The sequence below is a fragment of the Phoca vitulina genome, unplaced genomic scaffold (genome assembly GCF_004348235.1).
Source record: "Phoca vitulina isolate PV1807 unplaced genomic scaffold, GSC_HSeal_1.0 scaffold14, whole genome shotgun sequence".
Lineage (NCBI taxonomy): Eukaryota > Metazoa > Chordata > Mammalia > Carnivora > Phocidae > Phoca > Phoca vitulina.
In genome coordinates, this window is record NW_022589717.1 from 38694754 (window position 1) to 38719960 (window position 25207).

General features: G+C 35.1%; 1 protein-coding gene across 8 annotated transcripts in view; it reads right to left on the minus strand.

The window, feature by feature from the left end:
- MARCHF1 (membrane associated ring-CH-type finger 1) overlaps positions 1 to 25207 on the minus strand; it is an 860279-nt gene that overhangs the window by 596761 nt on the left and 238311 nt on the right. Inside the window, exon 2 of one of the 8 annotated variants that reach the window (XM_032413129.1) lies at positions 20341 to 20426. The exons of the other annotated variants lie outside the window; for them this stretch is intronic. The gene's annotated coding sequence lies outside the window, so the exon portion shown is untranslated. The remainder of the gene's footprint in view (positions 1 to 20340; positions 20427 to 25207) is intronic. 8 annotated transcript variants of the gene reach the window in all.

Consider the following 25207-nt stretch of genomic DNA (forward strand, 5'->3'; position numbering starts at 1 on the left):
CAAATTAATTATGCTTTGAAAACAGTTATTAAAATATGGATGTATATTCAAAGGTACAAAAGCAATTTTAAATTCAAATACCGGATGTTATGGAGTGTTTTGGCTTCATAAGAAAGGCAGATTATGCAGGAAGCAGTTTATTATTCTTTTCTCACTCAAGATTTCAAATACCAACAACGATTTCATTTATAATTTCACTTTATTTCATTGTTTTAGGTAAATGTGCTTAAAGCTACAACATCATTGTTTTAACTGTGTATAGACAATACAATAATAAAATATTGAGATGAAGTGTTATAATAAAACCTGCATAGTGCTGTAATTAATGAAGAATTTTTTTAAGAATCTCTTATTATCTTCACAACACCCTGTGAAGTTTTACCCATTCTCTAACTGGAAAACTGAGGCTTAGAGAGATTAAATGACTTCCAAACACTTTGGCTGTAACTGGCCCCCGTGGGAAGAGATCCCAGGTTGGCTGATTTTGGCTCACTGTTCTTTTCAGTAAGCCATAATTCTCTCAGCATAAATTAACAAGTTAATTGATGTAGTTATGTGTTATAAATATGAAATAAATGGACTTGATTTTTTCTTCCCACTAAAATTCAAAATTTATAAGCTTTTATTTCATTTAACTTTCTAGGACAGACTTCTTTCACAATGATTTAAAAAAAAGTGATTATCTGTCATTTCTTTGTCTACAGACAGGAGAGTAGTGATTCTATAAAATAATGTGACTCATTCTCTTCTTTGGGTTTTAAACATGATTCAAATACCATGTGAAAATCAAGTATCTTCTTGTAAGCATAAAGGAATGTATATGCAATATCTGTACTCCATAATGAAAATTGTGGGGGATTCTCAAAAACCAGGCCCCTTCCAAATTACTGAAAATGCTGTCCTTGAAGTGCTAAGGTGGTTTCCCTGGGAGAGATGAGCTCACTTGGGAGACTGGGAGCTAAAATGCCATTGAGGGTTGCCATGGGATACAGTTTTACAAGAGCATTTGCAGAGCAGATGGAAGGAAGCTAAATAAAGTATACTCAGGTACAAAAAGAGAAATTTTCTGTTTATTTTGTCATTAAATAATGGAAGAACTTGAACATTTGTCTATGAGAGTAAATTCCTCCTGTCAGAGCAAATTACATTTGGCATTTGGAAATACAATCACATAATTGTAAACCTAATTTGCTTTAAATCTTGAGAGAGCAGTTTTTATAATGGCATCAGAATGTTCATCAAGGAAAAAGATAGTTTCTAAGAACTGACTGAGAAAAACAAATTAATATTATATTTTACTAATATAAATTTATACTTTCCTCTTTTGAATGATTATAGGTAAACAGAAACAGGAACTATTTATGGCTGTCCTTCTAGGATCTGAACCTGGAAATTCTAAGAATAAATTATCAAAGAAAATAGCAAAGCCTTTAAAATTCTACTGATGATGGCCTTGTTTACAAACTAGTTTCCTATAACTGTTAGTCTGAGTAGCTATGGATACATCATTTTGCTCTATAAAACAGCACCATTTTAATTAGTATAGCTCTTGAGTGGCCTTCAGCGAATTAACTAGCTTTTCATAAAAATGTAATTTCTTACATGAAGTTTGTGTATTGAATACATATGATACATTCCATGTAAATTTCTATTTAAAAAAGCAAGTGAATTTTTCAGGAATGTGTTGACTAATTAGTCCTCGCCAAAAAAATTACAAGAGAATATTCACTTATAAATCCTATTAATACTAATATTATTACTAGTATTAATACTAATTTCTGAATTACTACTTGAAATGTACTAGCTTCTAAAAGTAAGAAATCCTACACAGAATAGTCAACAGAATAAATTAAAACAAAATAAACAAAAACCTGTAGCTTCTTGTGTACTAGTAGTATAGATGATTCAAGAGAGACAAATTGTTGTGAGACAGAAAGAGAATGATAAAATAACCCTTCCTTCCTACCTTCCTCCTTCTTCCTTCCCCTCCTGTATTCATTTATTTCCATCTTCCTTCCTTCCTTCCTTCCTTCATTCCTTCCCTCCCTCCCTCCCTTAACTTCCTTCCGTTTGCTAGGATTTAGAATGTTCAGGTTAACATTATTAGCAAGAATGCATTATAGATGATTTTCTTCATGTTGCATCATATCAGAAAGTAAAAACTTATTACATTGTCCTACTATTAGTGATAATCAACTATAGATGTACTCATTTGGCTAAGATAATGACTGGCAGTTCTGACCACTGTAAATATACATTTTCCTTTTGCAGCCTATGCTGGATTTTTCTGCCAACATTTGAATATCCTATTCCCCAACAATCACTGACATAATGGTTTTAGCATTAATTGATGACCTTTCCCTGAATCAGTTATAAAAGTTGAATTTCCAATTCTATCATTCCATATACATTTATATCCAGCACATCTTTGACAAAAATTTTGTCTTCTTTCCCCTTTCTCATACCTGCATATGTATGTATGTATGCAAATATGTATTTATTATCATTAGAGTTCATTAATTTTTTATACCAGATATTATAATCAATTGTAGACATTATCATTTGGGGATGCTCATGTCATGTATGTTTCCAGTAGGAACATCTTCAAACTGGGTTATCATTCCTCTGAACATGATCCCATTAGTCTTTAAACTTCCTTAATTTTTAGTAGAATACAACATCCCAAGCACTACTTGTACTGTGGTTGCCTCAGATCTGAAATCAACTGTCTAAGAAGGAAGAAAAATAAATTATCTGATGGATGCATTTGAAAGAAGGAACCAGGAAAATGCAGCTCAATCCCTTCAGGGTTCACTTTCTAAGTAGGTCTCAGCATGATGTATGCCTTTCAGAGTGCTCTCATCCACTGCAGCCAAGGGGCTGCCCCTGTAGAGGAAAATGTGGTTGCCCAACTGAGCCAATGACCCGATGGAAAAATTTAAGGTGGGAGGACAGACCCATTTTATCTGTGGATTTAAACTATGTATTCCGATGGTAGCTTTTATCAAGAATGAAACTGTAATTTTTTTCATCTCCAGTCATCATGTTCCCTCTATCTCTTAACTGGTTGTGAACTTGGACAAGGAAGATAAATACCCTTTTACTGGATTCAAAATCATTATAGACTTTTTTTAACTAAAAGTTTCATCACATCAAAATATAAACAGAAACACATGCACATACATGCAACAAAAATTTTACCTAAAAGAAAGTGATGTAATTACGATATACTCTAATGTCCAAAGACTACTCGATTATGAATAGCTTACCAAAGATTATTTATGTAGGCTGTTGGAAAGAGTTAGTAGTACAGTCCAAAAAAGACTAAAATTCTTGAAATTTGGTATGTCCTAAAGGAGTGTCTGGCTTATCCAAGCAGTGAACACTACCCATCTACCTGCTGCTAGTGATCCTCTCATTAACTTAACAGAGCTACTGTACTTTGCAAAAAGGTCAAAGAGTAGCTTTAGTCTGAAAAGAATATGATTCACAGATTCCAATTATGATGGCCTCACTTTCTAAACAGATACAGACAAAGATTATTTTTTTTTCACGTATGTGTCTTTCCTAACTATAATGAAAATTCCTCCAGTGTTTTATAACCCTAACATAATATCTTATAAATAGTAGGTATTCAATTAAAGTTTTATTTTCAAAGTCATTCTTATTCAATAATCAGTTATGAACTTTGCCCCTTTTAAGCATTATTATTTTTTGTCTTTATAAAACCTTTTTAGATATTAGAGAGAAATTTCATGAATGGGTCAGGGGAAGCAATTTCTCCTTTTACTTCCAAATTGCTTTCCAAACACATTACTATGATAGGGTATTCACTGATTTTACTCTGCCAGAACAAGTGATTGGGTACCAGTGTTTCCACAATCTCAAAGGGTATCTTAAAACTCTGATAATTTTCATTATGCTAAAATGCATTCTCATTTAAATTTCTATTGTCTACTAAAAGCAGTAACTGCTTTAAAAATCCCATTTTTTCCCCTGAGAGAATACATGCTTACTTGAAGAATATATTATATATCCTCTGGTATCTAAGTGACTCTCTGGTGGTAAATATGCTGCTCAGTGACATTAACTCAGGCCACTAAGTCCCTCTTTAACGCATGTCTCCTGCTATTTAAAATCAAGGGAATTTCCTGACCTGCATTTATTTATATCTTCCCTCCCCCCAACAGACACATACACCACAATACTCAACAGACTCTGGAAATATACATATGAAATGCCTAATAGCAGTTACCTCTAAGGAGGAGAACTAAAGGTCTGTATACAGGGACAAAACAGAAAATTACTTTCATCTCTATTTTTTTTAACCCTTTGACTTTATGTTAGCATATTGCATGTATTATCAATTGAAAAAAAAAATAGAAGATTCAAGGCACAAATCCAAACATTTTGAGGTCTGCCAAAGTATCTTGAAAAAAACTAATTTTCCAAGTTTAATTGAGCAATTATTTCCCCCCACACAACTAAGATATGAAGTAAGTATCCTGCACCTGGATAACACCTTGTCAGGTTTAGGAAGGATAATGGGTACTTTTGCTATTACCTCTCCATTTTTTTATGTGTGTTTTGAAGGAGTTCCATGTAGAACTTGCTTCAATCATTGTCTTTGAGATCTTATTCAAATAAAAGGACAGGGCCTCCTGGTTGGTTATTAGGGCAGCTCATGCCTTCTTTCTTCCATGCAGAGTCTCCTCAGCTACATATAAATTGGAAATACTAGAGAGGAACTATTTCTGAGTTACAAATATAGAGTTCCATTTGGAAACACAACCCACAGCAATGAAGCTAATTAGATAAAGAAATATAAAACACTGTAGGTTTTTTTTTTTTTTTTTAATTCTGGCATTCTTCTTAGAGTAAGAACCCCTCAACAATTTAGTGAAGGATCTGCTAATATTTACTAAAGTCATCAACAGAGATAAGTTATTTAATGCATAAATTACATTTGATACTGATCTAGGTGATCATTGTCTAGGACAGAATACTCAAAAATATGGTCCAAGAAATATCTGCCATGAGAATCACTAAAATTCTTTGTTAAAAGTACAGGTGCTTCAACCTTCCCTCAATCCCAGCAAATCAGAATGTTTAGGGGTCCACTCTAGGCATCTAGATTCTTTTAAACCCATAGCTAGAATCTTTTTTATAGTTAAGCTCTAAAGTAATGACACTAGAATCTTAAAAAGAGAGAGTGAGAGAGAGAGACACTGCATCTGTTTGCAAGTACATAGAAGATACAGTTGATATAAATTTATAAGATTATAATACATATTTATATGGTGCCAAAATTAAAAGAAATTCAGGAAAAAGTTCTCTATTTTTAAAATGATCGTATTGGTTACTAATACATTTACAAACATCTACATGAATATGCATATATGACTACAAACAATCTACATGAATATGCATATATGACTACAAATGATATACATATATAAAGTGTTAGTATAATGTAAACGTAAACATATGAAATGTCAATAATGATTACCTATACTGCACCTATAGGCACAATCACCTACGTGTACACATGTAATAGAACACATATATGATTTTATATAAAGTAATACAGTTCCAAGGGAGTGAAGATTTAGTGGAAACTTAAGAAATAAATCATGTTAATTTCTTAAGGAGAACCAGATAAAAGCATTATTATGTGGGAAATATTAGCTCTTTGGAGAAAGATTCATTTTGACATTTATTTGCTTGAATAAATACTGGTAGCCACTCAGCTAAGGCTATTTTTCAAAAGGTGTGGGGGCAGGTAGCAGTTACAATGAGGGCATAGAGGAAGAAAGTGCTAAAAAAATATTTTGAACCAGATGAGACATATAAGAAACATATTTATAACACAGAGACAATGATTAAAGATGAGTATGTAACTTTAACCAAATTCTATGGTTTCATTGTAAGGTCTTAATGACTTATCATAAGTAAGTATATCCCTATAGCACTTCTTCAAGACCATGGAAACAAGATCATGAAAATATAAAATGGTCTTGTTATATTTGCAGTAAAACAAGGTTATTATCACTCAGCAATCTCTAGAAAATGAAGTAATTCAAAGTTGAGCACATTTTTTCCCAAATCTTTTTTCAAAATGTTGAAGACTAAAAAATATTAATATATTAATTCCACCTATAATAATTAAATACATTAGAAGTGGTATATCTGCCTAGAAAAAAAGTAATGACTATGAGAAACAAGGTACATTCCTATACACCTTTGGGCCATAAAACTATTTCATCTCATTATAAACTAAACTATTTTCTACTTTTTCAATGCTTCACTTTAACTTCTTTCTTTTTTCCCTTGCTCTTTTGGTTTTTAATTCTCTTTTGTACTAATAAATCCAATTAAAACTGTTTCTAAACATGAAATTGAAGGAAATAAAATCATCCATTTTTTCCTAAAACATTTCTTTTCAATTTTTAAATTAAACTAATAAAATACAGTCAGGGATGACTAATGTTTCTAAGGCTGATTCTCTCTCCAGCTTTCAAAATCCCTTGCTTTATGTATAGAATCCTTAAATGTTTGTTACAGTTTTCTTCAAGCTGTTATCTATTTTTCCTCACTACCATCAACAGAACACTATTCCCAAGTCTATGAGAGTCTATCATGTCTTTGGAAATTTCTAGAGGAGTTTCTGGCCTCCCTTAGCAACAGAGTGAATGCCTCAAGAGCCCTACTTTCATTTCAGAAAGTTCTTTTTGTTGAACTGAATCTCTCAGAGAGTACTCTAAGAACATTTCTTTTTATTCCCAGTAGAGAAATTGTCACCCTTACATCTCCCATCTAGAATCTTTAATTTCAATGATCAAATTTCCATTTCTTTTTCCTTTACAGATGAGAATCAGTTTCAGTATATCATGACTAAGGGTGATGTTCTGTGATGAATAGATATCTAATAGATATATAAAGTTGAAATATGTAAGATAACTTGAGTCACTGCTGAATAACTAATAATAAAAAGAAAAAGAAAAGAAGAAAAAACAAGAAGACCAAGAACAAAAAGAAACAGGAGGTAATTCAAAATGGCAGTGTAGGAAAATCCTAAACTCACTGCCTCCCATAGACACACCACTACATAAGGAACAAAGGAACAGTTCCCTCTGAAAAAGGCCTAAAAACTGGCTGAACAGTTCCTCCACAACAAAGGATAAAAGAGCGACATATAGACCTGGAGGACAGGCAAAGATGTGGTCCTCCCAAAAACCCCAATCCTAGCATGATAAGCTACAATTGGGAAAGATCTAACAAATAACAGAGCTTCTCCCTGAGAAGCAAAAGTTTGTGCCACATATTAGGTAAGCCGAACCTTTGAAACCTGCACCAGAGAGACAAGCCCTCAAAGTTCTGCCTTTAAAAGCCAATATCCTTATGTTCAGAAGACCCAAAGGCTGTAGGAAACACAGATTCCATTCTTAAAGGGCTAGTAGGCAAACTCACTCACCATAGGACCCAGTGCAAAACCAACAGTTTGAAGATGACCTAGACTATATGGGAAGGAGATACGCTAATCATAAAGCATCTGTCAGAAAGACATAAGACTTCGGGAGCTCTCTCCAGGAACAGAGGACTAGGCAGGTGCTCTTCCTCTACCTTGCTGGCACCAGTGCTGGTGGACATCATTTTTGTACTCTACTTCTACCTTGCTAGTGCTGGGGACCCCATGAAGTCATAGCACTCTCCAACTGCCCCACTAAAGTCAGTGGGTGCGAGCTGCCCTTACACTCTCCCAGTGCCTCTTAAAACCAGCAGGCGTGCCCTGGCCCTGCACTCTCCCAGTGCCTTGATAAAGCCAGTGGACATACACCAGCTCTATGCTCTTGTACTTGCTAAAAAGCTGGTGGGCACTCCTAGACCCTGTGCATTCCCATAGCATCTCCAAAGCCAGTAGGCATATGCAGTCCACATACAGAACACTCTGGTTGCCTGCGTTGAGTGGCCAAGGAGGTTTATATTTCTGGTCCTGATGGGACTGAAACTATTGAAGAAAAATTTCTTGGCAGGCTATCAACCTGGGGTGAAAAACAGCAGACTTAAACATGCCCCCAGTCTTTCTGTAAAAAAGGCCTAATTACTTCTCTAGAGCTTCAGGCTGAGGGGCAGACTACAGGTTTGCCACACTTCTTGAGACTGCAGAGAATGCAGACTGGGGAAAGCTATCCTTGCACTCTCCCTTAACATCACTAAGCTCACCAGTACCTCCCAGAAAGGAGCTCTTACACTCATCTGGAGCCCTGATTTTTATGACTATTAGCAGGGGACACCTGCAGATCACCTGATCTGGAGGCAAGCAGGGTGTACAACTGTGGTCCCACAGAACTATAAATGTGTGTATTTTAAAAGCTGTGGCCTGAGGGTCTGCCCTCCAATCAGCCTGAAACCAGATGCTGACTGAGTTTGGAACACTGACAGATCTTGTTACGCCATCAAAAACTGTAACCTCTCAAGAATAAATCAAGCTGCCTAGATAATCACAAAGGTTCGAGAAACAACCAAGTGCCAGAGCAAAGTTGAACAATAAGGTTCATCTCCTACACAAAAACACTCCTTCAAGGTGGCTGTTTGACCTAGTATATAAAAACACAGAGAGTCAAGCAAAATGAGGAAACAGAAATATGTTCCAAAAAATAAAGAAGATATAGCCTCAAAAACAAAACAAAACAAAACCTTAATGAAATAGAAATAAGTACTTCACTAGATTATGAGTTCAAAATAATGGTCATAAAGATTCTCACCAAATCGGAGAAGAATGAATGAACACAGCAAAAATTTCAACAAAGATATAGAAAATATAAAAAAGTACCAAACAGAAGTCACAGAGCTGAAGAATACAATAACTAAACTGAAAAAGAAACTAGAAGGGTTCAACAGCAGACTAGATGAAGCAAAAACAAAAACAAAAAAAATTCAGTGCCCTGGAAGGCAGGGCATTGGAACCCACCAAACAGAGCAACAAAAAGAAAAAAGAATTTAAAGTGAAGATACTTTCAGGGACCTATGAGACAACATCAAATGGAACAACATTTGCATCATAGGGATCCCAGAAGAAGAAAAGACGGAAAATAAAGAGAAAACTTATTTGAAAAAGAATGGTTGAAAACTTCCCTAATCTGGGAAAGAAAATAGACATCCAGATCCAGGAAGCTAAGGGAGTTCCAAATAAGGTGAACCCAGAAAGAACCATACCAAGACAAATTATAATTAAAATGACAAAAGTTAAAGAGAGAAAATTTATAAAGCAGAAAGAGAAAAACAATTTATTATATATAAGGGACCCCCCCCCAACCCCTGATAAGGCTATCAGCAGATGTTTCAGCAGAAACTTTGTAGGTCACATGAGAGTGGCATAATATATCCAAAGTGCTGAATGGAAAAAACTTCCAACCAAGAATACTCTACCTGCAACATTATCATTCAGAATTGAAGGAGAGGAAAACGTTTGTCAGACAAGAAAAATCTAAGGGAGTTCATCACCACTAAACCAGCCTTACAAGAAGTATTAAAGAGGTTTCTCTAACCTAAAAAGAAAGGACACTAATTAGTAATAGGAAAACATATGAAAGTAAAAATCTCACTAGTAAAGGCAAATATATAACAAGGTAGTGGATTAATCACTTATAACTAGTATCAAGGTTGAAAGACAAAAGGAGTGAAAATAACTATAATTACAACAATTAGTTAAGGGATACACATGCACATGCACACACACACAAATGTAAAATGTGACATCAAAAACAAAATGATGGGGGGGAGGTAGAGTTTTGGAATGCATTCAAACTTAACTTATTATCAACTTAAAATAGACTATATATATGTATACCAGTTATATGTGAGCTTCATGGTAACCACAAAGCAAAAACTAGAGCAGATACACAAAAATAATGAGAAAGGATTCTAAGCAATACACTAAAGAAAATCATCAAACACAAGAGAAGAGAGTAAGTGAAGAAGAAAGGAACACAGAGGAACTACAAAACAGCCAGAAAACAATGAACAAAATGGCAATAAGTACCTACTAATTATTAGCAAAACTCAAGCCCAATTTATTGTAAAAACTCAACATAAGTGGGTATAGAGGGAAAGTACCTCAACGTAATCAAGAACATATATGACAAACCCACACCTAACATCATATTCAACAATAGGAAGTTGAAACTTTTCCTCTTAAGATCAGAACAATAAGCTCCACTCTCACTATCTGTATTCAACACAGTATTGGAAGTCCTAACCACAACTATTAGGCAGGAAAAAGAAATAAAAAGCATCCAAATTGGAGGAAAAAAAAGAAGTAAAATTCTCACTATTTGTGGATGAGATGAATTGATACATAGAAATCCCTAAGATTCTAATAATACCTACTAATAATTAGTGCCTAAAGGCACTAGAAAAAGAAGAAAAACAAACAGTAGAAAGAAGAAAATAATAAAGATCAGGGTGAAAACAAAATAAAAGCTAAAAACACAATACAAACAATCAATAAAATTAAGAACTGATTTGAATGGATGAACAAAATTGACAGATTTTTAGCTAAACTCACTAAGAAAAAAAGAGAGAGGGCTTCAAGTAACAACATCAGAAATGGAAAAGGAGTTACAACTGATACCAAAAAAAAAAACGTAAGAGACTAAAATGAACAAGTATATACCAACAAACTGGACAACCTAGAAGAAATGGATAAATTCCCAGAAAATTACAATCTTCCAAGACTGAATCATGAAGAAACAGAAAATCTGAATAGAATGATTACTAGTAAGGATATTGAATTAATAATCAAAAACCTCCAATAGACAATAGTCCAGGACCAGACAGCTTCACCAGTGAATTCTATCCTATATTCAAAGAAGGTTTAATACCTTCTCAATCTCCTCCAAAAAACTGGAAGAAGGAATGCTTCCAAACTCATTTTATGAGTCCAGCATTACCCTGATACCAAAACCTGACAAGGACACCACAGAAATAGAAAACTATAGGTCAATGTCCTTGATGAACATAAATGCAAAAATCCTCAAGAAAATAGCAAACCAAATAGAACAATACATTGAAATGATCATATACCATGATCAGCTGGGATTTATTCCAAGGATGTAAGGATGGTTCAGCATCTGTAAATCAATCAACACGATACACCACATTAAAAATGAGAGATAAAACTGAGGGTTCTAGAGGGGAGGAGGGGGGGGAGATGGGTTAGCCTGGTGATGGGTATTAAAGAGGGCACGTACTGCATGGAGCACTGGGTGTTACATGTAAACAATGAATCATGGAACACTACATCAAAAACTAATGATGTAATGTATGGTGATTAACATAACATAATAAAAAAAAGAAGTAAAAATGAGAGAGAAAGGTCATAAGAACATCTCAATAGATGAAAAAAAATGTATTTGGCAAAACTCAAGCCCAATTTATTGTAAAAACTCAACATAAGTGGGTATAGAGGGAAAGTACCTCAACGTAATCAAGAACATATATGACAAACCCACACCTAACATCATATTCAACAATAGGAAGTTGAAACTTTTCCTCTTAAGATCAGAACAATAAGCTCCACTCTCACTATCTGTATTCAACACAGTATTGGAAGTCCTAACCACAACTATTAGGCAGGAAAAAGAAATAAAAAGCATCCAAATTGGAGAAAAAAAAAGAAGTAAAATTCTCACTATTTGTGGATGAGATGAATTTATACATAGAAATCCCTAAGATTCCACCAAAAAACTGTTAGATTACATGAATTCAATTAAGTTTCAGGGTACAAAATCAATATACAAAAATCAGATGCATTTCTATACTTTAACAATGAACTATAAGAAAGAGAAATTAAGAAAACACTATTTACAACTGCATCTGAAAAAAAAAGTAAAATACACAGGAATAAATCTAACCAGGGAGCTGAAAGACCTGTACACTGAAAACTATAAGACACTGCTGAAAAAAACTGAAGAAAGATGAATGAAAGATATCCCATGCTCATATACTGGAAGAATTAATATTGTTATAGATTCAATGTAATCCCTAGCAAATTTCCAATGACATTTTTCACAGAAACAAATAAATTTCTGTGGAACCACAAAAGATCCCAAACAGCCGAAGGAATGATAAGAAAGAAGAACAAAGCTGGAAACATCATGCTGCCTGATTTCAAACTACATTACAAAGCTATAGTAATCACAACAGTATGGTATTAACATAGAAACAAACTGCTCAATGGACCAGAATAGAGATCCCAAAAAGAAAACCCGCAATTTTATGGCCAATTAATTTATAACAAAAAAGCCAAGAAAATACAATGGGGAAAGGACAATCTCTTCAGTAAATGGTGTTGGGAAAACTGAAAGCCACATGCAAAAGAAACGAGAGCATACACAAATATCAACTCAAAATAGATCAGAGACTTGAATATAAGACTTGAAACCACAAAACCAGAAGAAAACATAGGTGGTAAGCTCCTTGACATAGTTCTTGGTGATGATTTTTTTGGATCTGCCTCCAAAAACAAAGGTAACAAAATCAAAAATAAATAGTGGAACTACATCAAACTAAAACAAAACAAAACTTCTACGCATCAAAGGAAATCATCAACAAAATGAAAAGGCAATCTACTAAATGGAAGAACATATTTGCAAATGTTATATCCAATGAAGGGTTAATATACCACATATATAAAGAACTCCTACAACTCAAAGGCCAAAAAAAAAAACTATCTAATTAAAAAATGGGCAGAGGATCTGAAGAGATATTTTTCTGATGGCCAACAGGTACATGAGAAGATGCTCAATGTCACTAATTATCAGGAAAATGCAAATCAAAATAACTTTGAGATATCACTTCACACCTGTTAGAATGGCTATTATTTTAAAAAGACAAGAAATAACAAGTGCTGGCAAGGATGTGGAGAAAAGGGAACCCTCAATTAGTGTTGGTGGGAATATAAATCGGTGCAGCCTTTATATAAAACAATATGAAGGTTCCTCAAAAAATTAAAAATAGAACTACCATATGAACTAGACTTTCCACTTCTAGGTATTTATCCAATGAAAACAAAACTAATTATCCAATGAAAACAAAAACACTAATTCAAAAAAAAAAAAATGAACCCTTATGTTCATTGCAGTATTATTTACAATACCCAAGATACAGATACAACCTGTGTCCATCAACGGATGCATGGATAAATAAGATGTGATATATATATATATCACACTGGACGTGGAGCCTCCTTAAGATTCTCTCTCTCCCTCTCCTTCTGCCCCTTCCCCCTGCTCATGCACTCACTCTCTGTCTCTCAAAAAAAACAAAAAGTCAAATCTAAGCCTCAAAAACTCCAAATTTTTTATTAATAGAAAATATTAATTTAAATACTTAAATAATATAAAATTTATATTATTACTTTTATATTAATACAAAATAAAGGTTTTATATTAATAGAAGAAAGTCATTCTGGATTTCCTTGGAAACCAGATGAAAATATTCTGAAATTAGATAGTGGTGATGGTTGCACAATTCTGTGAATATACTAGAAACACCACTTAAATGTACATTTTTAAAAGGGTGAATTTTATGGTATGTGAATTACACCTCAATAAAAAATAAATAATAAAATAGTAGTTCTTATTGTCCAGTAAAAATGCTGAATTGTCTCATACTAAATGGAAGCATAATATGTGGCACTGGAATGTACAGGGAGGGCTATAAAGAATGACATGATAATACTTATTTGAAGATACTCATAGCAAATGCTGAAATAAATGTACCATTCCAAGCTCTGTTCTAAGGAGTATTACTGAACACCTAACAAGTGTATTTACTATCATAAATTTTGAAGAAAATAAAACAGTTTATATGGAGAATATAATGCTTATTTTTTACTTATAATGATAGATTCATTAGCAATTCAAATCAAAATGAGTCATATGTTAAATTTTGCTTAATATAATCAATAGTTATTAAACATTTACTTAAGATGAAAAAAGCAAACTATATATTTAATATTTTAAAACCTACATCCATAGAATGTTGAGATAGAAAAAGTCTAAATGCAACTCTAACTTCTTTGTTTGAAGAAAATGAAATCCAAAGAAATTATGTGACTGGCCCAAGACCATGTATTTAGTCAGCCAGCACCAGACCCCAGTTTTTTCCACTCCTAGTCTGTGCTTGTTTTCCACTGCCCTCTTCTCAATCACTGACATTAAACACCAGGTAGCATTTATCCTGATACAGACTTGGTGAATATTTGTAGCCATGTTGACCCTGCACGTTCTGAGTTGTTAAGCATATGCTGCCTATACTTTTTAAAGGATTTTAAAAGGAGCATCTTGTCGAATAAGAGAGATACACTTGGTAACGAAAATACAGATAGTCATAATCAGGTCATTCTGAGTTGCTATTTATGTATCAGAATCACTTAGGAAAAAGTCTATTTGAGCACCATTTTGTAAGGACTATTTTTTACAACATCTACTTTCTTTGTCCACTAAAATTTTGGCTGTGTGTTTTAATCCACCTGAGTCAAGGTTTTGAAGCTTAGCTTCTTCTTAAAAGAGTTTAATACTTTAAGACAAAGAAAAAGATTTTTTGGTCCCGGTTGACCATACATGCTACATAAAACTCGGTAAACAGTTAATATAGACAAATGTATATTACAGCAGAAAAAAATCATCCTTAAGACAGAAAGTGGCTGGAAAAAGCCATTTACCTACTTTTCCCAAGTCTGGTTATCAGATTACTGATTCTAAGAGTTATGTGGAGTTTCTCCCATTCAATGGCATCAGTGGCTCACGATAGTGCTCTTAAATGCCTTCATTCTCTTTGTGAAATAAGCGTTCTTCTTCATAGTGAGTGTTTCAATTCCTCAATCCTTAAAGGTAGTGAGACTGAAAAGCTTGCTTAAAATACTGATCTGGTACAGTATCAAAAAGTATTTTTAGAAAATAACTATAATTTCAAAGTTTTGCTTGGTCTTTGTGTAGCTAAAGATGATGATTTCAAATAGATAGTTCTTTGGGAAGAGATTATAATTGGCCTTTTTTCTTTCAGTCAGACTGGCCCTTAGGCATAGTTTTTAAGGCAAGGCTAATAATAAAAAGAAGTAAAGTGCTCTGCTTAGGAAAGTTACAAGAATTTGATGAGTCTTCTGTCAAACCAGGAATAAATGTTTCTATGAGAGGGCTCCTGTAAAATTTAAAGCATTTTTTTCTTTCCCCTACATACTTAGAATTTAGCATCAAATTTTAGTTTTCATTATTTCTTTTCCTTACATTGTAATTCACTCCACCATCCTGAGCATTAAGTTATCAGCATCCTAGATTGTAGTAGGAGTTACTTAGGAGGTGAGAGACAGGGGTGGTTTTCAGTCTGAAATAACATGGTGATTCAAAAAGAACATATTCGCCACGGAAGGCCAGAGTAGAGGGCAGAGCTCCAAGTGACCAAGAAGATATAAGTTGCAATAGGTTGCCTTCAAGGCAAAATCAGACAAATCTCTTCTCAATTTCAGAAGAAAGTCATTTGTTTGCCATGTATAAATAACATCTGGTGCTTTACCCACTCCATATAAATACCCCACAGCAACCGGTTACTTGAGACTGTTAAAGCTACATATTTCCCTGTGTATAATCATTACCAAAGAAGACAATCTATGTGGTATGGAAGAGGAGAGGGTATGGAAAATGTAGTGCTCGGACGTGGGCCAGATATATCTAAAAACGTGTCATTCTACAACTTGAGAACAGGAAAGCAGATTTTTGACACATAACTCTCCCGATTACTAAGATCTCTGGAAAAGAGAATTAATGTTAGATTTATGTTAGAGTCTTGTTGGGCCCCCAAAGGAATGAAAGGAACAAAATGTCTAAACTTGTTCGTATCTTTAAAAAACTAGAAATTTTATTTTGAGATTGAAAGTATACGACAAATTTTACTTTAGTCAAATGGATTGCTACCTTAATGCTGTCTTTCCATTCAATTCAAATTTCACAGCCCTCATTATTCGCCTAAGTATTATTGTAATTTTTACCATTGGCATTTACTTTCTATTATAATTCTGACACATTTTCTAACTTTAAAGTTGTCAGGACTTCCTTCAAGATTTTTCTTAATAGGCAACCTTGTTACTTACTAGACTGAAACTCCAGAATATGTGAAAAAGAGAACTATTCTGAAAAAAATAATTATGTTAATATATTTCAATGATATTATGACAATAGAACAACATGACAGACAAAACTTGATGATAAAATACATGGTAATATCTTTCATGCAACATCAACAGAGTGATTATTTTTTAATAGCAGCAAGGAAAATTCAACTACCAACATGTTTTCACAATATTAATGGATTGGGTTTTTTTTTTAAAGATTTTTTATTTATTCATTTGTCAGAGAGAGAGAGAGAGCACAAGCCGAGGGAGAAGCAGGCTCCCTGCTGAGCAAGGAGCCCAATGCAGGACTTGATCCCAGGACCCTGGGATCATGACCTGAGCCGAAGGCAGACGCTTAACCGACTAAGCCACCCAGGTGTCCCAATATTAATGGATTGTAAGTTTCAGATTTCCCAGCCAAATGCTATGGATTAGGTTCACTGGGCCAATATCTAATAATAATAGCTCTTTTTTCCTTTTTCAGAATATGTCAAATATGTACTCCTGTTAAAATATGTCAAACAAAAAAGAAACAAAATCAGTATCTTCAATCTGAGAACAATGAACAAAGTACATCATTAATGATGAAAGGTAAGTTCCAGGCTTATATCTAATCATTTGTACTATTTCCATATCTCTGGGGAAATATTTCCTCTCGCTATGACTGAACTAAAATCTTTAGGCTACAAATGAAAATTTAAAAAAAAAATTTAAGCTATTCTAAATGCTTTTCATGAAATAATTTCAAATAATCCTTACAATGCACTACTCAGAAGGTACCATTAGCATACTCGTTTCATGAATGAGAAAACTGTAGTAGAGGGGGTGAAGTCACCTGCTTTTCCTCTGACTTAACCTCTTACACACATGACAACCTTGCCTCAGTACCTATATTAGTAAACATTGAGCATTAAAGGGAACATCCCCATAGCTTTAGGAGTCTATTACTATTTGCTTTAAAGCAGCCATACAAATTAAATTAGAGTCCATGATGTAAGACTCTTACTCTTAAGAAAGAGTTACACACAGAGACATCTATTTACCAAAAATGGAGGTGACTTACCAAAGGTAGGATACAGTGGTGTGGAGAGAGTCACAGAGATAAAAATTACTTGTCCCTGTCTTCATAGAGTTCACAATATAGTAAAAAGACACAGTACCCAAATGATTAAAAAGCCCATGACACAGAAAGGGTCAAAGTGCTTATGGAATATCTAAGGAAGAGATTATTTATGGCTGAAGAGGTCGGGAAGGCCTACATACCTATTAACAACCAAGTTAATAACAACAAAAACAAGCATAAAAGGATATTTTAATTTTGTTTGGTGGGTGGGTGGGTGGGTTGGTCGGTTGTTAACTTTGAGAGGTTTAAGCTATAGAGGAGCTATCATTTTAAAATTGCAACTAGTCTGGGCTGCACTTTTCATGGGATCTATGGCATGAGACTTTTCTTTAGTTCTGGAAAAATATCTCGAAAAGGCTCTTTATAATCTAATATAGAGAGAGTCATCTCCCATTGTTTCTGGACAAAGTCATTCACCTGAATGTTTCTTTGGGAGAAGTCCTTCTATATTAATTTAATTTGACTACTATTTGTTCAATGTGTATGTATATATCTGTTGAGAAGTTACTCTCTGACTAACCTTAGTAAGACCCCTAAGACTTCAGCGTAGATCTTCATAAAGACATTTGATGAAAGACATTAATGAGAAAATGGTCTGGGCTTGGTTGAGTCCAATATGCATTATAAAATCAATGTCCTATATGGAGTGTTATTTAAGACTGGCCAAACTACATTTTGGGAACTGATATGACTGTCCTGGGAGAGATACAATATAAGAAGACATTCTTATAGATGAGATAAAGGTTTTCAAGTATCAGTGAGCCAGAAAGAGTTAGATATTGTGGCCACAAGTGGGAGTCAGAGAATTGTTGGGGTTAATGTAGAGCATGAAATCAGCCATAATACCTGGCTTGCTAAAATGTAACACGGATGCTGCTGGGGGCGATGGAAGGTTTCAGAGAAGGGTGTAGGCCTTTGGAATGCCCAGGCCGGAGTGACCACTCTGCCATTGGAATGCCGCGGGGAGTTGCCTTCCCCCAAGCTTTCTTAGCCCAAACAGCCTCCCTGTGATCTAAGAGATGTATGCATTGTCCCTTAGGCTATGTTTAGCAGAACTCATAGAACACGCAGATTAGCATATCGTATCTTTCCCATAAACAGATCCTCCTAGTTCCAGTAAGACCCTTGTCACACATCACATGCTTGAGAAACAGTAATAAGGATTTGTGATTATCCTGAAGGACCAATAAGAGCGGGAGCAAAGAAAAGTAAAGGGTCTTTGTCTCTGAGCGTTGATCCCCTTGCCTTCTCCTCTCTTTCACAGCAAAGTCTGCAATAATATTTCATCCGTCGGTACAGGGATTGCTGGCCATTCCCGGCAGAGAACAAGGCCCGACCCTGGGGATTGGAATCACTCCTAAAAAGTAGCACCTGGATTGGAAGGTCTAGGCACTCTTGGAGGACTAGGAGTAGTGAGTTTGGGATATTTGCATAATGGGGGCAAGCCAATAGCTACACAAAGAAGCACCCTTGAAATAGACCCTGTAGAAGGAAGATCTGTGTTTTCTGTGGGAACCAACTCTGTACATCTACATGTTAGCACTGCATTCTACTCCTTTTTTAGTTATCCCTAAACTTTTATTTTATTAAAGATTTATTTTTAGAGAGGGGGAAGGGGCAGAAAAAGAGAGAGAGAATCCTCAAGCAGACTCCCTCCTGAGCACAGAGCCTGACGCAGGGCTCCATGCCAGGACCCTGAGATCATGATTGACCACCCAGGCGCCCCTCCCTAAACTTTTAGAATAGACTTACCAAAATTTGCAGTTACATCTTGCTTGTATTTAGGTAAATTAAGGAAAGGATATGTCTATACTTCAGATGAAGTAGCATGGGCAGAACAGAGCAGAGTGCTGGCTAAAGAGTAGCAGCAAGAGGTAGCCAATCACCACTCCCCAGCTTGTCTTGATAATCTCATGAGGGGTAGGGACTGAAAAGGCATTGGTGTCATGACTTCATTTGAAGGTTCTTCCTGAGCACGTGAGTGACAACTCCCTCCTTGAGAGGCTCTCAGGAATAAGTAAGACCATTGAAAGGGAATAAATTCTTCTGTGGACAAGTAGAAATGCAAAGGCTATCATTGTTGGGCAATCTGATTTTTTTTTTAAATGTATTCTGAAATCCTAGGTTGGTAAGGCATAGACTTAGCATCACACAAATCATAACAGAAAAAAAGTCAGAATTTTATTCTTAGTTATCTCATTGGAACTCCTCCCTCGCCTTCTCTTGAAATTAAATTACCTGTGAAATGAATATTAAAGCAATGATTTCTTTCTCTGGCCTGGCAAATGAAAACATAAATCTAAGAATTCTGCAGAATTATGAAGATCTATGGTGAGATAAACATGATAGTTTACAACACTGGGAATCTTAGCTAATTGATAACACATAGAAAGTCTCAGAGAACCTGATAATGTGCAACAATAAACACACATGAATGTCATGTGCTAGAGGAAACACTATCGCCTTAACATTTTAACTTACCTGGAAGAGAACTGGAAAAGTGATCTCAAAAAATGACATTATCCAATTTTTCTGTGCCCAAGCTTAAGTAGAAAGCATTGATCTTTTAAAATTTCCCAAAATCTCATATTCATTAACCCAATCCTCTTTGTGAAAGTAATGTTCACATTCTGAGAGGCAGTGACTTCCCCTAAATAAAACCTCAAATACTGGTTAGCAGCAGCTGAGCTACCTAAAGCCAGAAAAATGAAGAGGAATGTGTAACACGTCTATCTTCTCCTGACAGTAAGGGGCTTGGAAAATAAAGTCAAAGTGCTGGAGCTACATGAACTACATGTAGTATTTATTTTTTTTTTATTTTTTTTTTTGTAGTTTTTAATTTTATTATATTATGTTAGTCACCATACAATACATCATTAGTTTTTGATGTAGTGATCCACGATCCATTGTTTTCGTATAACACCCAGTGCTCCATGCAGTACGTGCCCTCCTTAATACCCATCACCGGGCTAACCAATCCCCCCTCCCCCCTCCCCTCTAGAACCCTGTTTGTTACATGTAGTATTTATTTAAGGAAAAAACAGACCTGAAAGGAGGAGCTGTTCATTCTTGCTGCAAGGCTTGCTTCTTCAGAGCAGAAGAGAATGTCTTTGTTTGAAAATTCAAAGATGCCTTAAGCAGAATGGAAAACCAACACTAGAGAATTAAAATTTAAAGAACACTACACACAAGCCTGTGTATTTAATGACTACTGTAAGTGCTAAAATACAATGTAAAATATATATCATGAACTATATTAACCTTTAGGAATGTAAGGAGACACTAAATTAGATTTAGACCCACTCAAATTTCTGGACAAAAGATGACATATCTCACTTCATTTTTTTCTCCCCCTACCCCCAATAACAAAGGCTTGCTAATTACCGTATTTTCTCAGGTATAACCTATGTCATTAATCTAAAGACCAGTTAACAAATCAAGGTTTCCATTTCTGAATTGAGCCTTTATCTTTTGACTTCTAACAGCACCAACATTTCTCCATCCATATCAACATAAAATATGCCCCTAAGCATTAAGTATATAGATATATTTACTAGCTGAACTCTAGTTAAGTCACTCATGTTGTATCTATATATCCACAAAAGGTGTCTCTAACTAATAGTAACAACCTTATTCAACAAACCTGAACATGACCTCCCAAACTTTATCGACAGTGCTCCAAGACCATTTCAACAATTCATTAGGATTAGCATAAGAATTAAAACCTATTTGCTACCCTAAGTGTCAACGGGTCCTGTAAGTAACAGGCCCCTATAACCTGACACTATTATTTTCAGTGGAAGCTTCTGGAATTGGCTTCATGTAGTGGTTTGTTTGGTGAATTTATCTTTAAGTAGAAAGGGAAAATGGGGGGGTGGGGGTTAGCAGCAGGCAACACTGGCTTCCTGATCCTTCCTTCAGCAAATATACCTCTCTACTAGCATTTTCCTAAGATGAGGACTTCTAGAATATTTTCCTGTCCAATACTATTTTAAGATCTTAAGATCTTTTGCTTCTGATATAGCTATTGGCTCCTTCTCGATGTAATCAACCAGGGTTAGCTTTTATCTGCTTCAGGGGTAAACAGCCATTACAAGTTCCTTTTTTTAGTGATTCCTGGCAACTACTTAACAAAGAAAAGCCCCATAAAGAAACTTATCTAACGAACCCCTCCCCCTCATCTCCATTAACATTAGCAAGTCTGTAAGATACCAGACCAAATCATACTCCCAGCTGTTCTTCATCTAGCTTTTGTCCTCTCTTCAGGCAGTGCACTTTGCAGCAAGGTTGGCTCTTTCAATTCAAAAAAAAGGAAAAAAAAAAATGGCATGCCTACTAGTTGCAGCACAGAGGTCATCATTCTAAATGGCAATGTGAGAGCTTTAGGTAAATAAGAGGACAACTTGGTAAAAGTACGAACTCTTCACATACCCTCCCCAAAGGTACAGAAATAACTGTTTAAAGGGACCTTTAGGAATAACATTGGTAGTCCCACGTAATTATTCGAATGCAAGCTAAGTTTAAAAAGTCTTTGTGGATTTTAGCTAAATATAAAAAAGAATAACCTGTAGAATATTCAAATGTGATAAAAATTTAATAAAACAAAATTAACTCAATCATATTTAGGTTTTTTAATAACCAAATTCAATTGAGATATTAGAAACTGTCATGTTCTGAGAATTAGGACACAGTTCCTTTCACTTCTTATGACCAAAAATGCCTTACAGTAACAACCACCCAATTGTGATTATCCTGAACCTAAGTTAAAGACACACACACACACACACACACACACGAACTTAACCAGGGAAATCTATTTAACAGAGTACCAAAAGATACTGGAATTACGACTGTGGATGGGGACGCTGACATGATGTCAGTTCGCTAGATTTCTCTCAAGTCTTATAGTTCCAAAATGGGACAGTGTAAAAATAAACACTACTTGACTACTGAAAGCAGATAATTCAGATTGTTCACGGAAACTCCATTCTCCATAGATCCGATCCTGCTGAAATCATCTACTACTGCTAATTGTGGACAGCCATCTTCTCCTCAATTAATCACTATCCCAGCCCACCATTGCTTTATCCCTCTCCTAGTTTCATTGTTCATACTTCGTTTTCCCAATAAGTCTGAAAATCTTTGGATGAGCAGGGACACTTCTATATTGATTCTGCATAAGCCACTCCTTGAAGCTAGGGTTCCCATAGCATTCCATGAAGGTCCTCAAATAGAAAAAAAAAATTGTCATCTTAATAAAAATGCAATTAACCAAGCTGACTATTGTTAAATATGTCTCAAGTCCTTTAGAAAATTCTGGCTAACTGACCACTGTGCCATTATAAATAATTCTTTAAAAAAAAAAAAAAGGTTAATTCCTATAATTTTGGAGATTTAAGCAAATGGTGCCTTTTCTTCCTTCTGACCATCCATAATAATTAACATGGACAAAGACAATAACGTAACTGTCACATATATGTAATTGTTATTATGTATATTATATATATACATAATATACATTACATATATATGACATATATATAATGTAATTGTCACACACACCATATACACACACACATTTAATTTCCGGTAGGCAAGGATAGTGTACCCTAAGGAATACAGACCCTCTCTGAGCTCCTCACATTTGAAGAAGTGAATTTTTATTAAATCCAACAGGTGACATCTCAGAAATTATCAGAACATGAAATACATGGTACAGAGAATACAGTAAGAAGGTATTTTTATGGTATGACAAGTAGAGGATGGGTAGGCCTGGAAAAGTTTATCATTCATATCACCTCTTCTGAGACATGGCAACTTTTAAGAGTTTTTCTCCTTTTTAACCAAGATGTTTTGATATTTTGTCTTTGTTTTCCAAAGTTAGTTCCCTGGCAATAGCTTCAAGGACTATGTCAGTAAAAATAACTATTTTTAGATTTAAATCAGTAATAAAAATTCACGTTTTTGGTAAGGAATACCATGAATTCACATAGTTTGGGACATACTTAAAAGTCAGATAAATCAGAAGCTTCCCAAGTGCAGTGGGTGTTGGATGAGTGATGAAAAGAAATTCAGACTGCTTGTTTAAGGTGTGGATTATCTTACGGATTTCTGGATACTTAATAAATTTATGTCAAATGTTCAAACTTCTGACATTCAAACATCATTAATCATGGCTTTTATTGTAGTTATAAGTGTCTCACTTGGGTCTGGCCCACATGAAAAATAATCTGATTTCCTGATTTACTGATGGAAATCTCTTTGTTATTCAACAGGATAAATTATCTGCGCCCAGGGCGCCTGGGTGGCTCAGTCGTTAAGCGTCTGCCTTCGGCTCAGGTCATGATCCCAGGGTCCTGAGATCAAGCCCTGCATCAGGCTCTCTGCTTGGCAGGAAGCCTGCTTCTCCCTCTCCCACTCCCCCTGCTTGTGTTCCTGCTCTCTCTATCTCTCTGTCAAATAAATAAATAAAATCTTTAAAAAAAAAAAAATTATCTGCTCCCAGAGTTTTTCTATTTATACACTGTATTATTGCCTCATAAAACAATGTGATGGAACAGTTACAGCTAAAAACAGTAAAAAATAGGCAATTGTTGATTTTTACCTGCACACAATTAGAAAGTGAAATGTCACTGCAAGTTAATTATAGAGACTAATTCTTATTTAGAATCCATCACAGAGATCAAATATATGAACCTTATTATTAAATTTCACCTGGGCAGATAATAGTGATTTAAATGATTTTTTATTAACTTTATTTTCTAAAAACTTTGGGAGTGTTCCCAGTGTTGTGTTCTTTGCAAATGTAAAGCACTGGTTTCAAGTCTTTCCCAAGGTTCACATGTTCCCATTAAGTGCAGGGAATGTATGAAAAATACTGCATTTAAAGTGTTATTTGAGACCTATGTGTCTGCAAATAAGTAGTTATGTATAACAAGGATGTGAATTGTTTCCTTCACACAGAGAACCAGCATTTCTTCTAAAGAGCAGGAAAAGTCTGATTGGAAAAAATAAATTTGAGATTTCTGACCTCATCCTGCTCCATCAGCCTTGAGCTTTATCTTCTTTGACGAATGAACTGACCAGAAGTAAACAAGGTTTTAGATTCTTTTCTATCTTAGACTGAGGCCATTCCAACCAGACAGAAAGTGGAATTTTCCCCTTTCTAGAGATGTGTTCGTGTTTTGAAAAGCCCAAATCTTCAAAAAGAAAATATAAAATCTGGTAGGCAGAATAATTGTCTCCCAAAGATGTCTACTTCCTGATCCCCAGAATCTATGAATACATTACGTTCCATGGCAAAGGAGACTTAAGGTGGTAGATGGCATTATGGTTGTTAGTCAACTAAGCTTTCCCTGGATCATCAGAGTGGACCGAATGTAATCACAAAAGTCCTTACATGGCAAGAGGGAGGCAGAAGTGTCAGTATCAGAATGATGTGATGTGAGAAATACTTGATCAGCCACTGCTGGATTTGAAAATTGTAGGAGGCCACAAGGCAAGGAATGTGGGTTGCCTATAAAAGCTGGAAAAAGCAAGGAAACAGATCCTCCCTTAGAGCCTCCAGAAGGAATGCACTGTTGACATCTGATTTTACCCCAGTGAGACCCACTGGATCTCTGACTTTCAAAACTGTATGAAAATAAATCTGAGTTGTTTCAAGCCAGTAAGTTTGTCCATAGTTTGTTATAATAGCAGTAGAAAACTAAGACAACAATGAACAAGAAAGTTGAGACAGTTCCAAGGATAAAAATATTACAGAAACTTTTCCAGCTGGATTTTGAAAGACTGGTTGCAAGTCCATTTGCCCATAAGTTCAAAATTACAGTATAGAAACTACCACTCATGCCATCTGTGGTAGTAACAAAATTGATATCCTTTGCTTGGGAAGAGCTTTATTCTTATCTATGAAA